Here is a 14,450-nt window from a genome sequence, read left to right as displayed (position 1 = left end):
CTGTGCTTTAATAAAATCACCTTTTTGCACCAAAGATGTCTTCAAGAATTCTTTCCTTACCATCAGCTACAAACCCCACCATCACCCCAAAACCTCATCATTGAGATTATTTTGAGCTAAAGCCAGTCTAAACTCAGCTAATTAAGGAAAATCTCTTGTGCCTAAATTTACATTAGAAAGGGGGTCTATACCAGGAAGAGAGCTAATACCAGAGAAACTTTTTACCTAAAAAATTTTCCTGCATAAGGGGCAAACTTTGTTTTCCAAACATGTCCTTTTGGTGAATGACCTTCCTTTCTTTTGTATCCCCAGGACCCTACCCCTTTCCTCAGCTTGGGATGTTATATAAGCCTCAATTACCTGGCTGTCCTTTGGTTCTCATGTTTTTATGGGGCTCCCGTACTTACGAAAGTTGTTTTTTTTCTTTTAATATGTTTTATATCAATTTAATTATTAGACCAGACAAAAGAGCCTAGAGGAAGGGAAATTTCAGCTCCTACACCAAAAAGGCAGTTTCTGACTATCAGCCAAAATAACTCCCAATTTAGAAATGAATTAAATTATCCCATATGAGTAAATTTTAATGAAAGGTAGGTGCCTTACATTCAGAATGTTTAAAATGTTTTGTATTCCAAAGCTTGGATCAGATACTTTCTTTTGACATTTGAAGGATTTATATATGCATTTGACTGGATTTTCATTGATTATAACTTTCCATCTCACAAATAGTTCAATGTGAATTTGGTTATTTAAAAGTTCACTTGATGGGTTGGTTGAAAAATTAAACTATTCCGGTCACAAGAGAAAATAAATTTATTTTATTTTTTTCAAAACTAACTTAATATAGGGGATCTGCCCTTTGGGTCCAGACATATGTAGGAATGAGGGAAGTGGGTGAGATAAATGTGGACTGTTTTTTAAAGGTTAGCAACATATATTATAAATTAAGAAGAGGTGAGAAATCTTGAATTGCAGTTGACAGAAAGATTACATTTTTTAAAGTTTATTTTAGGGGAAGGGGAAAGAGAGAGGAATGAAGAGAGGGAATCCCAAGCAGGCTCTGCAATATCAGTGCAGAGCCTGATGTGGGGCTCAACCCATAAGCCACGAGATCATGACCTGAGCCAGATGATTAAAACTGAGCCACCCAGGTGCCCTATAGAAAGATTAATTTTTAGCAAGAACAAATTAGCAATATATGATATTGAATAAAATACAAAACACACTCATTTGTTGCAAATCATTTTAGATAATTCTTGACCTGAAACTCATTATGTTAAAAATTAAATAATGAATATCTGAAACCATGTATAACATATCAAAAAATGAATCTATTTTAGTTAAGACAGAATTAACTCTACAAAACAGAGACAAAACCACTGAACTAAACTCAAAATCATTCCATTTGTTGCAAAATTGGTTCTATCTGGGTTTTTTACTAAGTAACAAGTCTGCAGAATGTAAAGTTATGTGATATGTTCCTTCAGACCATGATGAGGACTCAGCTGAGTCATCAGCTGATCATTTCTGACTTGCTTTTCCTGGTCCATCTTTCTACATTTCCTACAGACTCACAGTTTATATTCCTGAGTTTACCAATCTGGAAGAAACTGTCACTAAAGAATAAAAAGTAGTGAGAGAAAAATTTTCTTCAAAGAAAAATGTTAATCTTACCGATCAGATATCCCCTAATGATGTCTTAGCAAACACACAATAATTTGTTTCAATTTCAAGTTGATGTTACTTTTAATGTTAAAGAACTAAAGGTATACATTAAGTGAACAAAAATCCTAATATGGGTTTTATTGTCAAAGAAAATACCTATTGTCTTTATGACCAAAGGAGTTATGTAAACTCTTTTGTAAGTCAAAAACAAACGTTTTGTAAGTCATACCTTGTTATGAAAATACAACCATTGCACTGTTTATATTTTTCACAACTACTGGTGGCCAAACCTAATGGTAGAGAGAGATTCAACAGCCCGGTTTTGAAATAGAACTTAGAAAGATGGCTGCTGGTCATTTCATTAAGTTAGGCCACTAACACTTTCCATTCTCCCCCCATCCCTTAACTAAATACCTCTGCACATGCGCGCGCGCACACACACACACACACACACACACACACACACCTTTAATATGTTGGGTAAAAATGAAAAACTACTTCTTGGAAGACTTCATAGATACCTAGGCCTAGAAGGAAATCCATTAAATATTGTTGTGGAAATGTTGCCTTTTAATTTTTTTTATGCATATTTCTTGTTAATCCTCTTTTTTTTGATAGAAAGATTTCAGCACATTTTACGTATCTCAGAAAACCACCATTTGCTTACAACCGCTAAACTAGTTAGCTCTACTGGGCCCTACAACACATTACGCATTCAATGATACCACCAGTAATCCATTAGTGTACTGTTATCCCCTCGTACTTGAAAAGTCTATTTGTTTCCAAATCACTGGTTAGATAATAAATATTAAGTATTTTTTTTTAAGAAATAAAACTTGAAAATTCTAATGTTTGCTTGAAGTCAAGGAGAGTCTTAAGAGTTCATTTCAAATAGGAGCTTAGCTTGCCAGGCAGAGAGAATGCAACGGTTCATGCCTTGACATTGATGGCAGTGGGCCTTGCTTTCAAAGTTCAAAATAATAATTGCATTTGCACACATTTCTTTCATGAAGTGTATAAAGATTTCTTCATCTGTATTCCATTTGGCCCCAAATAAGTGAACTGGCTCATTTTTATAAATTTGTGAATCCAACCATAAATGTAATCAAGAAACAAGGGCCCACAGAAATCTATAGCCCTGGCCTGGTCTTTTCAAAGTGATTTGAAGTCCTGAGCTATTCTATGTGGGGGCTACTCAGCCCAGTGTGGCTGATCTGCATGTAAATAACCCACCACATAGCTTGCCTGTGGTTCCCCTTTGCAGTCCTTTGGCTCAGTGTGTGCACTGCATAACTCATGACTTTTTGAAAACTAGCTTCCATTAAAAAAAAAATAATAACATCAAAACCCATTTCTCAATGGTATACCAGATTTTAACATATGCTGAAACTAAAGTAGAAGAAAAACACCTTTTGAATTTGTTTCATACACAAAATTACTTTTTAATGTGATTTCTGTTAGCATATGCAAGTTTTGAATCTCTGGAGAGAGTGCAGTATGCAGTTGGCAGCCTGTCATTTTTATTTTGAATGCTAAATATCTTTTTTTTTAAAGATTTTATTTTGAAGTAAGCTCTCCACCCAACGTGGGGCTCAAACCCCACGTTGAGATCAAGAGTTGCATGTGCCACCGAGACAACCAACCAGGCACTTCTTGAATGTTAAATATCTTACAAGGAAACCTCAACTATTTTCAGTTAATTTACATTCTTGACATTGTCTTTTAAAGGCATTAGAGAGGGGGATTATTTAAGAAATGGGTAAACTTTAGAAATAACGCATTGCCAAGATTCAATACAAATACTACCAACTACATGACTGTTCGATAGGACATCATTTGCATACACATAACTATATTAGTGTAAAAGTGATGATGACAAAGAGCCATAGGATACAACTTTCTAGAGGGCTATTTACCTTTCTTTGATAATTAGGAGGTCCACAATTTTAATTTTGAAAAGAAGAAGAAAACACATTTGAAACTTAGAGAAAATAACGTTTCAGAAAATTCAGAAATGTAGAGCAACAGAGAAAATGTGAGCCTAATATAATAATGAAGGTACAATAAACACATCATTAAAAAAAAAAAAAACAAAAAAACTGGAAAGATTTAGTTAAAATCACATAAGAAAGTGACAGAAATGAAGCTACATGGCTCATAATCTCATCAATTAAATATAAAAGAAAGGCAAAAGACCCAGAATAGACTCAGAACTTTATTGTTTTTTTTTTTTTTAATTTATTTATTTAGGGGCATCTGGGTGGCTCAGTTGGTTAAGTGTCTGCTTCTTGATTTCAGCTCAGATCATGACCTCATGACTGTGAGACTGAGCCCTGCATCAGGCTCTGTGCTAACAGCGTGGAGCCTGCTTGGGATTCTCTCTCTCTGCCCTTCCTCTGCTCTCGGGCAGCTCTCTCTCCTTCTCCCAAAAATAAATAAATAAACTTTATTTATTTATAAATTATAATAAACTCTGTAAATACAGAGGAATTAATAAACTCTGTAAATACAGAGGAATAAATGAAGTTTATTTATTTATTTTGAAAGAGAGAGAGAGCCAATGTGTGAGTGAGGAAAAGGCAGAAAGAGAGGGAGAGAATCTGCTGAAACCATGGAACCCATGTGGGGCTCAATCTCATACACCCATGAGATCATGACCTGAGGTGAAGTCAAGAGTCAGATGTTCAACCTACTGAGTCACCCAGGCACCCCTAGACACAGAACTTTAAAAGTCAACAAACATTAAAGGAGAAGGATAAAGTTAGACTTATATACCCGATTTCAAGACTTACTATAAAGCTATCACAATCAAGACAGTGTGGTATTGGTGAAAGAACCATCAAATAGATTAGTGAAACAGAGTAGATAACCCAAAAATAGACCCACATACTTACAGTCAGCTGTTCGTCAGCAAAAGAACAAAGGCAATACAATGCAGTGAAGGCAGTTTTTTTCCAACAAATGGTGCTGGAATAACTGGACATCTACATGCAAAACAATGAATCTAGACACACAGCTTACATAATTTACAAAAATTAACTCAAGATGGATCACAGACCTAAATATAAGGTGCAAAACTAACTATATCTTAGAAGATAGCATAGGAGAAAACCTAGGTGACTATGGGCATGCCAGTGACTTTTTAAGAAACACTAGAGAGACAATCCTTGAAAGAAATAATTGAAAAGCTGGACTTCATTAAAATTTAAACTTCCACTTTGTAAGAGACAACGTCAAGAGAATGAGAATACCAGCCACTGACTAGATGAAAATATTTTCAAAAGACACATATGTTAAAGGGCTCTTAAAACACAACAAGAAAAAAAAATAAACTGATCAAATTAATGTCCAAAGACCTTAACAGACACCTTATCAAAGAAGATCTACAGATGGCAAATAAGCGTATGAAAAGATGCTCCACATTGTAAGTCATCAGGGAAATAAAAATTAAAACAGGGATGAGATATCATTATATAGCTATTTGAATAGTCACCGTCCAAAACACTAACAACACCAAATCTTGATGAGGATGCAAAAAGACAAGAACTCTCATTCATTGATGGTGGGAATGCAAAATGGTACAGCCACTTTGGACAAGTCTGGCAGTTTCTTACAAAACTAAACATACTGGTACTGTATGATCCAGCCATCTCAATCCTTGCTGTTCACCAAAAAAAAAAAAAAAAAAAAAAAAAAAAAAAAAAGTGAAAAACTTATGTCTGCACAAAAATGTGCACATAATATTTGTATCAGCTTTATTTATAATTGTCAAAACTTGGAAGCAACCGACATGTCCTTCAGTAGCCAAATGACTAAATACTCTGTGATATATCCAGATGCTGGAATATTATCCAGTGCTATACATAAATGAGCTATCAAGCCACGAACAAACCTGAAGAAACCCTATATGCATATTACTAAGTGAAAGAAGCCAATCTGAAAGGGCAATGCACTATACGGTTACAACTACAAAACATTCTAGAAAAGGCAAAACTAGGGAGGCAGTAAATAGATTAGTGGTTGCCAGGGGCTGGTGGGTAGGGATGAATAGGCAGAACACAAAGAATTTTTAGGGCAGTCAAACTACTCTGTATGATACTATAGTGATGACTGCATGTCATGATACATCTGTCCAAAACCACAGAATATATAGTACCAAGAGTGAATCCTAATGTAAACTATGACGTTGGTTGATTATGATGCTCAATGTAGGTTCATCAATTCTAACAAATATAAGACTCTGGTAGGGGATGTTGGTAATAAGGCAGGCTGTGCATGTGTAAGGGAAGGGGGAGTATATGGAAAATCTCAGTACATTTCTCTCAATTTTTCAGACAGTCTCTTTAGCAAATGATGCTGGGAGAACTGGACAGCAACATGCAGAAGAATGAAACTGGACCACTTTCTAACACCATATACAAAAGTAAATTCAAAATGGATGAAAGACCTAAATGTGAGACAGGAAACCATCAAAACTAGAGCAGAAAACAGGCAACAACCTCTTTGACATCAGCCACAGTAATTTCGTGCTTGGCACATCTTCAAAGGCAAGGGAAATAAAAACAAAAATGAACTATTGGGACCTCATCAAGATAAAAACCTTCAGCACTGAAAAGACAAATCAACAAAACTAAAAGGCAACTGATGGAATGGGAGAAGGTATTTGCAAATGGCATATCAAATAAAGGGTCAGTATCCAAAATCTATAAAGAACTTACCAAACTCAACAGCTGAAAAACAAATAATCAAGACATGGGAAAAAGACATGAATACGTACTTTTCCAAAGGAGACATCTAGATGGCTAACACATGAAATGATGCTCAACATTGCTCACCATTGGGGAAATAAAAATCAAAACCACATTGAGATACCACCTCACACTGGTCAGAGTGGCTAAAATTAACAACTCAGGAAACAACAGATGTTGGTGAGGATGTGGAGAAAGGGGAACCCTTTTGCACTGTTGGTGAGAATGTAAACTGCTGCAGCCGCTCTGGAAAACAGTGTGGAGGCTCCTCAAAAAATTAAAAATAAAACTACCCTATGACCCAGCAATAGTGCTACTAGGAATTTATCTAAAGGACACGGGAGTGCTGATTCATAGGGGCACATGTACCCCAATGTTTATAGCAGCACTTTCAACAATAGCCAAATTAGGAAAGAGCCCAAATGACCATCAACTGCTGAATGGATAGAGAAGATGTGGTTTATATATACAATGGAATACTACTTGGCAATGAGAAAGAATGAAATCTTGCCATTCCCAACAATGTAGATGGAACTGGAGGTTATTATGCTAAGTGAAATAGGTCAGTCAGAGAGACAGATGTCATGTATTTTCACTCATATGTGGAATTTGAGAAACTTAACAGAAGACCATGGGGGAACTGAAGGGAGAAAACTAGTTTCAAACAGAGAGGGAGGCAAACCATAAGAGGCTCTTAAATACAGAGAACAAACTGAGAATTGATGGGGGTGGGGAGGTGGGGGGTGGGGAAAATGGGTGATGGGCACTTGTTGGGATGAGCACTGGGTGTTGTATGTAAGCGATGAATCATGGGAATCTACTCCCAAAGCCAAAAGCACATTGTATTCACTGTATGTTAGCCAATTTGACAATAAATTATATTTAAAAATAATAAAAAAATAAACTACTCTAAAAAAAGTCTTCAAAATTTAAGAAATAAAGAAAATAAAGTTGTTAGATTAGATTAAGTAAGCTTAACACCTGGGATTTACTATTAGTTTGTTGTGAAGAAATGCATCTATTATACCTAAATGAGATACAGGCTTTGATAAAAAATAAAAGCCTTTGCTTGGATAATTCTAAAAATGACTTACATTCCAAACTTTTCTTATTACAACAAGGGTCCATCTGACATAAGGTCAACTCTTACTTCCATGTACATAAACAAATAGGATCTATGGTATGCAAATTATATCTCAAGAAAGCTGTTGCTAAAGAAATAAGCAAACAAACACAGGAGAAGAAGAATAACAGTATCTGTGTGTTTTTTATTTTTTTGTTTTTTGTTTTTTGAAGAAAAAAATAGATCAAGGCTAATGAAAATCATTATGTAGGGGTAAGTTTATGAAAGTTCCAAAAGGGAAGTAAATGAGGAAAATACATGTTTTATGATTTATTATATTAATCATCAAACTACTCTAAGCTTCTCTCTGGTATTGGAATGGAATTAATAAATTCTATCTAACTATGTAAAAATGAATCTTACACATTCTGTAGTTTATTTACTGAGCAGTCTCTGAATAAAGGATTCCAACTCAGTGAAATTTGTCCCATATAAATATTTTAAAAAGAATAAGATATACATCAACTTCTTTAGCCTTCTCTTTTATATTGTTTTCAAATAAGCATTCTGGGATGTATTATTTGGTGGGTTCAGTTTAATTTGTAAAATATATTTTAATGGGATTTTTTTTGAATCATTGGAGCCCTAGAAACTCATTTAAAAGAAAACCTCTTAAAATACTGGTCCTGCAAATTATTGATTCTGTGAATCAGTCATAAGCAAAAATCCAAGTGAAAGAGGATAATTTTAGGGGCTTTTTGAGATGTAACTATTCTAATTTCAATTTTGAAATTAAGTAACAAGTCCTATAAGTAATAATGACAAATAAAATGCATAGCAGTTACATATTTGGATGCTGAAAACTAAAATAATTTCGTGATAGTAAAGTCACCATATCTGTTGCTTTATTCTATTTGGACTGCCCAGTGATCTTTGAATGTGACTAACACCCAATTCTACCAGAAGAATCCTGTCAATGTGGGATCTATAATGGGAAATGAAACAAATTTTCTTCCTATACTTTCAAGGATGTCTCCCAGAGTCTAATAAATATGTTTCAAATTCCTTCTCCTTATCTGAGGACAGCTAAAAATCTTACAGTTTATACATTACTCTCTTATATATCTGTTTCATTGTTCAGACCCCCATGATTCAGTCACTGTATAGCCCCCCAATACATGATATAGCAGCACTGTGGTTGATAATAAAGTGAGATCTGGGTTCAAATTCAGTGTTGCCATTTATTGTTGGTAAACTGGCAAGTTATTTCACTATTTTAAGCATCATTTTCTTTGTGTAGCAGAACATCTCTCATAGTAGTGCTGTGAGGATTAAAAAGCGGGAAAACTGAATAATAAGTAATTAGAATAAACATCCACTAAACGTTTTTTTAATTTTAATTTTTATTATTATGTCAAGGTGTTGATTGCTATAAGGAAATGAGCTATTAGTGTAAAGCCAACACTACTTTCCTTCCTCCAAAGTTAGCAGTAATTTAATGTTCTAAAATTATTTCAAATAAATTTTGGTATAACACTACCTAGATAGATCACAAGGTTTTACTTATTTTAGGAGAATTATTTTGTATAGTGGCTTCTAAATACATGGCTAGAGTCACTCAGTGCAGGAGGAAAGCAACAATGAAAACAATATCCAGTATCCACTCAGACCAATATTCAGGCCACAATGAAATGGATGTTTTCTGCTCTCCATTCTCACCCCAACCCCCATCCCCACCATCCCCTTAACACTGCTCTCACTTCCTGGTAGATCAGTGAGGCAATGAAGCATTCAAGAGAATTTTAGCAATTGAAACAACAAATTGCAATACAACTAAATGTCTAAAGTGACTGGCACTAGGTTGAATTTCCATTTTTCTCATTTCTCTTCAGATTCATTATCCTTAGAGGTTCTACTATATATGCAGTTATTCAGTTAATTCCAACAGGGTCACAGATTTGCAGAGAAAATTTGGAAAATGGACATATATTCATCCTGTCAATGTAAGTGCTTAGAATAAGATCGAGGGCCTAAACATCCTAAGAGTCATTTTTTCTTCCTCCTTTAAAGAAATTTAAATAAGCTTTTGTGCTGTCAATAGGCACACTAATAAACCCGGACTGTAAAATCCCTGTTTGTGAGGAAAGCAGGGATATCAGAGTGGATGCTTTTCTGAGTTGCTGTATATAACTAGGATAGAGAAGTGAAACTAAAATTGGAGGCCCCTTAGATTTACCTTTCTCTTAAACCTGGTCCAAAGTGGCAAAAATCTGATTGTGGCTCCCTGGTTATTCTTGGAAGTCCCCAAAAGTTGAAAACTTGCTGACTGCTTAATTATCTGATTTCACTTCATCTCCAATCTACTTTTAAGATACAATCTACTTTTAGTGTATCTGCATAATACAGAGAAGACAGAAAATGCCAACAATGGGCTTTGCGTATCTGTCTACACATCTTGTTGATGATATTGACATGCCAATTAATGAAGTTGTGCTAAATCGGCTGAAAAATGGGGGAGCTACAAGTCACCTCACTTTATTTCAGAATTACTTTTGAATCAATTTAATTATTCCAATTCAGGGATAAGCAAAGGTGGACATCTCTTCTGCTTAAATATGCGAATTGTGATTATAGCAATTAAAGGAAAGAATGGTTCAAAGTTTTCATTCGAATAAGAATGATTTTGTGTGTGTGTGTGTGTGTGTGTGTGTGTGTGTGTGTGTGAAATATGAGCATCATATGTCAACATTTTCAATAGTTTACAGATGAATATGCACTACTTCCTACAAAAAATGTCTTCAAAGTGGTCAATTCCTAGTTAAGGTTTTAACTAGGAATAACAAATGAATATTCAATGAAAACAAGACTTCTGCTTTCTCTAATGGTAGAAAAGGTAATTCAGAATATTCCCACTGAGAATGGGGATGCAGGGGAAAAAAAAGGGGGAGGTGAGTGGCAAAACAAACAAAAAACATAGTCTGTCTAAAGGCACTGGAGAGCTAAAACACAGAGTGAAGTTACCAAGAAATGGGACAATATTACCGAGAAATGGGAAAATAGAGGCAGAGGGAAATCACCCCAGAGTTTAGGACCCATTTTACTCCAGGAGACGTGTTGTTTCCAGTGGAAAGAGAGTAGGAGGCCTGAGGATGGTGCTGCTTCAGACAGTCTTGATGAATTAAGGCTATGAGGATTTGTGTCTAGGACCAGTGAATGGGCTGTTGGAGGAGCCCTGCTGAGCCTTCCTAATTTCAGCTTATAGGCAAAGAGATATAGATATAAATATGCATACTATACCCAGTGAGCAAACATAAACCAGAAATATACAGAAATGTGGATTGAAGTTCAGTTTTTAGTTACCTCAATCTCTGCAGAAGGGGGTCTTGTGGCAGAAGCAATGAAAATTTTTGTTAGAGAACAAGAACATCTCCTTAGGTCTCATTTTGCTTTCTTAAACGTTTTTGAAGACATGATGCCTGTCACACAATAAGAGCTCTCACTCAGCAAGGTAGGAATAGAAGGAAATGTCCTTTATTTAATAAAAGTTATTAACTAAAAGCCTGTAATATACATTATACTGATTGGTTAAATATTAAAAGCTTTTACTTTGCTATCGAAACAAGGCAACCATGGCCACTACTGTCATTCCTATACAACACTATACCACAGAGTTCCTGGATTTGGGCATTAATGGCATTTGAGACTAGACTTTTTTCTGGTGGGGGTTGTTCCTGTACATTGTGGATATCAGGCAGCATACTTAGCCTCTATCCACAAGGGGCCGGTAGCACTCTTTGAATTGTGACATCAAAAATGTCTACACATTGCCAGATGTCTGCAGGGGGACAAAATTGCACTGGGTTGAGGACCAGTTCTCTACTGGAATATCCAGATGATGAAATAAGAGACAGGAAGGAAGGAGAGATGGAGGGAGGAAAGCAAGACACTCCATCATGAATCTCATGTAAAATGGATAAGACATCTATTTAGAAAACTATAAAATATTTGGGAAATGTGAACAAGGCCTAGTAAATACTAAAGTTTTAGAGCAACTTAAGTATTCAATATTGCAAAGAATAAGCATACTAGATATTGTATCAAGTATTGGAACATTGGAATACTGAATATTGTAAAGTACCAAAATGCTCAGTATTGTAATTATATGATGTCTCCTCAAACAGATCAATAGAACGGATCAATAGATTCAATACAAAAAGACAACTAATCAATGTAAAAAAAAAAAATGATCTGAATATGCATCTCATAAGAGAATACCCAATGGTCAATACATATGTAAAATGGTAGCCACGCTCATTAGTTCTCAAGCAAATGCAGACTGAAAGTACAATGAAATAAAATCAGTACCTACCCACATAAAAGGCTACAACTAAAATGAAAGTGTTTATGAAAATGTGGAGTAACAGTGACTCTCATAGACACTGGGCAGGAGTATCAATTGATAAAACCACTTTGGCAAACAGGTTAACATTATCTACTGAGGTTGAAAATATTCAATTCCACAACTAGATGCACACTCTATAGAAAAGCTTGCACTTGAGAATCGAGGGAGATATGTTCAAACATGTTCAGACCAGTCACAAACTGGAAACAATCCAAGGATCCATCATTGGTAAAATGGATAAGTAAATTAAGGTACACTGATACTTTGGAACACTAAATAGCAATAAAATGAGCAAACTCCAGCTATGCAAAAGTGTGGGTGACTCTCATAAACAAAATGCCCAGAGAAAAAGCTGGAGACAAAAGAATGCACACTTTGTGGACTATTTTGTGATTTCATTTACAGATAACTAGAAAACAAGAACAACTAAACTATAATGTTTGGAGATGCTTGCTTAGGAAGTATGACTTTGATGAAAAGTAAGGAAGTACTCTCAATCCAATTCAGCATCGTGTCTCCCTTTGGTGGGAAACAGAGGTAAGCAATAGTAAAGTGATGATGGTAACTTGGGCAGCTGGCAATGTTCTAACAGTAAAGACATAAAAGGAAGCAAACAAACAAAAATCTGCTGCTATAAATTTAAAGTTTCTAAATCTCTGAGATCTACGTATTTGAGTTTTATACTTAGTTTCTTTTGTTCTGATGCATTACTACTCTAGTGATAATGTACTGGAGGATAGTAAAGGGAAAAATAATAAACAGATAAGTGAGAGAGAACAGGAAGATTAATATAAATATGCAACACCCCAAAAAAAAAAAAAGATAAAACCTAGAAACAAAAGATGAAATAAAACAATAGATTAAACATATATTGAGCACAAAGAAATCATAGGAAAATCATAACCCTCATGCTTACTTATTTTCTTCAAAGTATACATACTGAGCATGAGCCACCATTTCAAACTTTATGGCAGCATGAGGCAGAAAGTCTCTCATGGTACCTTTAGGAAGCAACATGTGGTCACTGACAAATAGCTAAATTTCTTTATCAGATTAGCAAGTCTGGAAATACCTTCCAGGTAAGTTCTAACTGAAGAGGAAAGACAACTTTGGTATAAACTCTTTGGGTTAGGAATCAGGTCTTTTTTTTTTTTTTTTTTTTTTTTTCCTGTATTTTCATTTGGGGAAGCAAAGATTATAAGAATAAAAGAATATCCAATCCAATTCTGCTCAATCTAGAGTAGTCCTTTATACTTTTCCAGACTAGAACTCAGTGTTGAACAAAAGTTTTCTTTAGAAAGTCCAGGAAAATGAAGCCAATTTAAGAACACACAAGATGGTAGATGTGAGATAAAAGATTCTTCGTTGTGGACGTGTAGGACATGCAGAGGGTAAAGTGGCTCTCTGTGGTTAGTCCTCAACATGCCTCTGTTCTTGGTATAATCTTTGATCTTTATTCAAAGTTTGAGACTTTTTCTTCTATCGGAGCAGGGCCTGAGGTCTTCTGTTAGATCTTCGATTGTTGAGCATTAACTAGAAGCCTAGAGTGAGTTACCTCTTCTTTGCTACATCATGGCTACCAGGTGGCCAAGCCAAATCAGACCTATATCCAAGAATCTGGATTCTTAAGGCAAGTAAAAAGACATCCCAGCCCTGGAGAGTATAATGCATCCAGACTTCCAGCATACAATGAAATGCCCTATATAACCTGACAGGCCCAGGCAAGCAGATTGTGTTCTGTGAGCAAGCAAGAACCGGGCACATGACAGAAAGCCAGGAGCAGGACATTCCACTTTGCATTTTACACATGGCAAAATGTGCTAAAAAGTTGTATCTGTCCTTAGCTAAGAATCTAATTTAGGTAGCAATGGGAAATGAGACACCTCCTTTGAGTTTTAACCCATCAAGCCCAATTGCCAAAAAGTTCAATAGAAAGAAACAGAAAACAATCTGATCTGTCAGGGATTTTATTAGCTTCCCTAAGTGATATCTGAAAGCTCTGATATACCCATGAAACTGCCACAGTCAAATAAAATAAAAAATGACAGAAATCAAGTAAAGCCAGGCTAGGGTTTCAAACAGCCTCGTCTGCTTCTGCTTCTCAGATTACTCTCTTATCTCAGGTCAGAGGGAGGTGTGAAAGAAGGCTAGCAGACAAAATGCCTGGGGCAGCCCTCGAAAATATACTAAAAGAGGACATTCAAAAGTTGGTCACACTAGAATGATTCTTTCCGGCAGGCATGATGGCAGAAAGCAAGGGTGTGAGACTACAAATTGTCAGAGACTGATAAGAAAATAACCTATTACCTACAAAAAATGCATTCTATTTCCCAGGCCCTAAAAGCATCTTATATAAATGGGATACGCTGAAGGGAGGGGACCAGAGTGGGTGAGTGAAATCAGGTAACTTACTTTATATGATGCAGAGCTTGTCACAGTTGGGATGAAGTTAGAGTATGAATAAAATTGCAACAGTATCAGAACAATCCACTTATGAATATGAGTATTTATCTCTTTTAAATTCAATCCTACGTGTATAGTCTGAATTTAACAATATACAAGCAAATATACA

General features: G+C 35.6%; 1 protein-coding gene across 4 annotated transcripts in view; it reads right to left on the bottom strand.

Moving 5' to 3' along the window:
* The window catches only part of DCC (DCC netrin 1 receptor), a 1,162,490-nt gene that overhangs the window by 392,068 nt on the left and 755,972 nt on the right, over positions 1-14,450 (bottom strand). The gene's annotated exons all lie outside the window — the stretch shown is intronic.

Source organism: Puma concolor, chromosome D3 (genome assembly GCF_028749965.1).
Source record: "Puma concolor isolate L17-30 chromosome D3, mPumCon1.1.hap2, whole genome shotgun sequence".
NCBI lineage: Eukaryota > Metazoa > Chordata > Mammalia > Carnivora > Felidae > Puma > Puma concolor.
The sequence above is the reverse complement of the archived record's forward strand: the minus strand, read 5'-3'. Positions and strand labels throughout refer to the sequence as shown.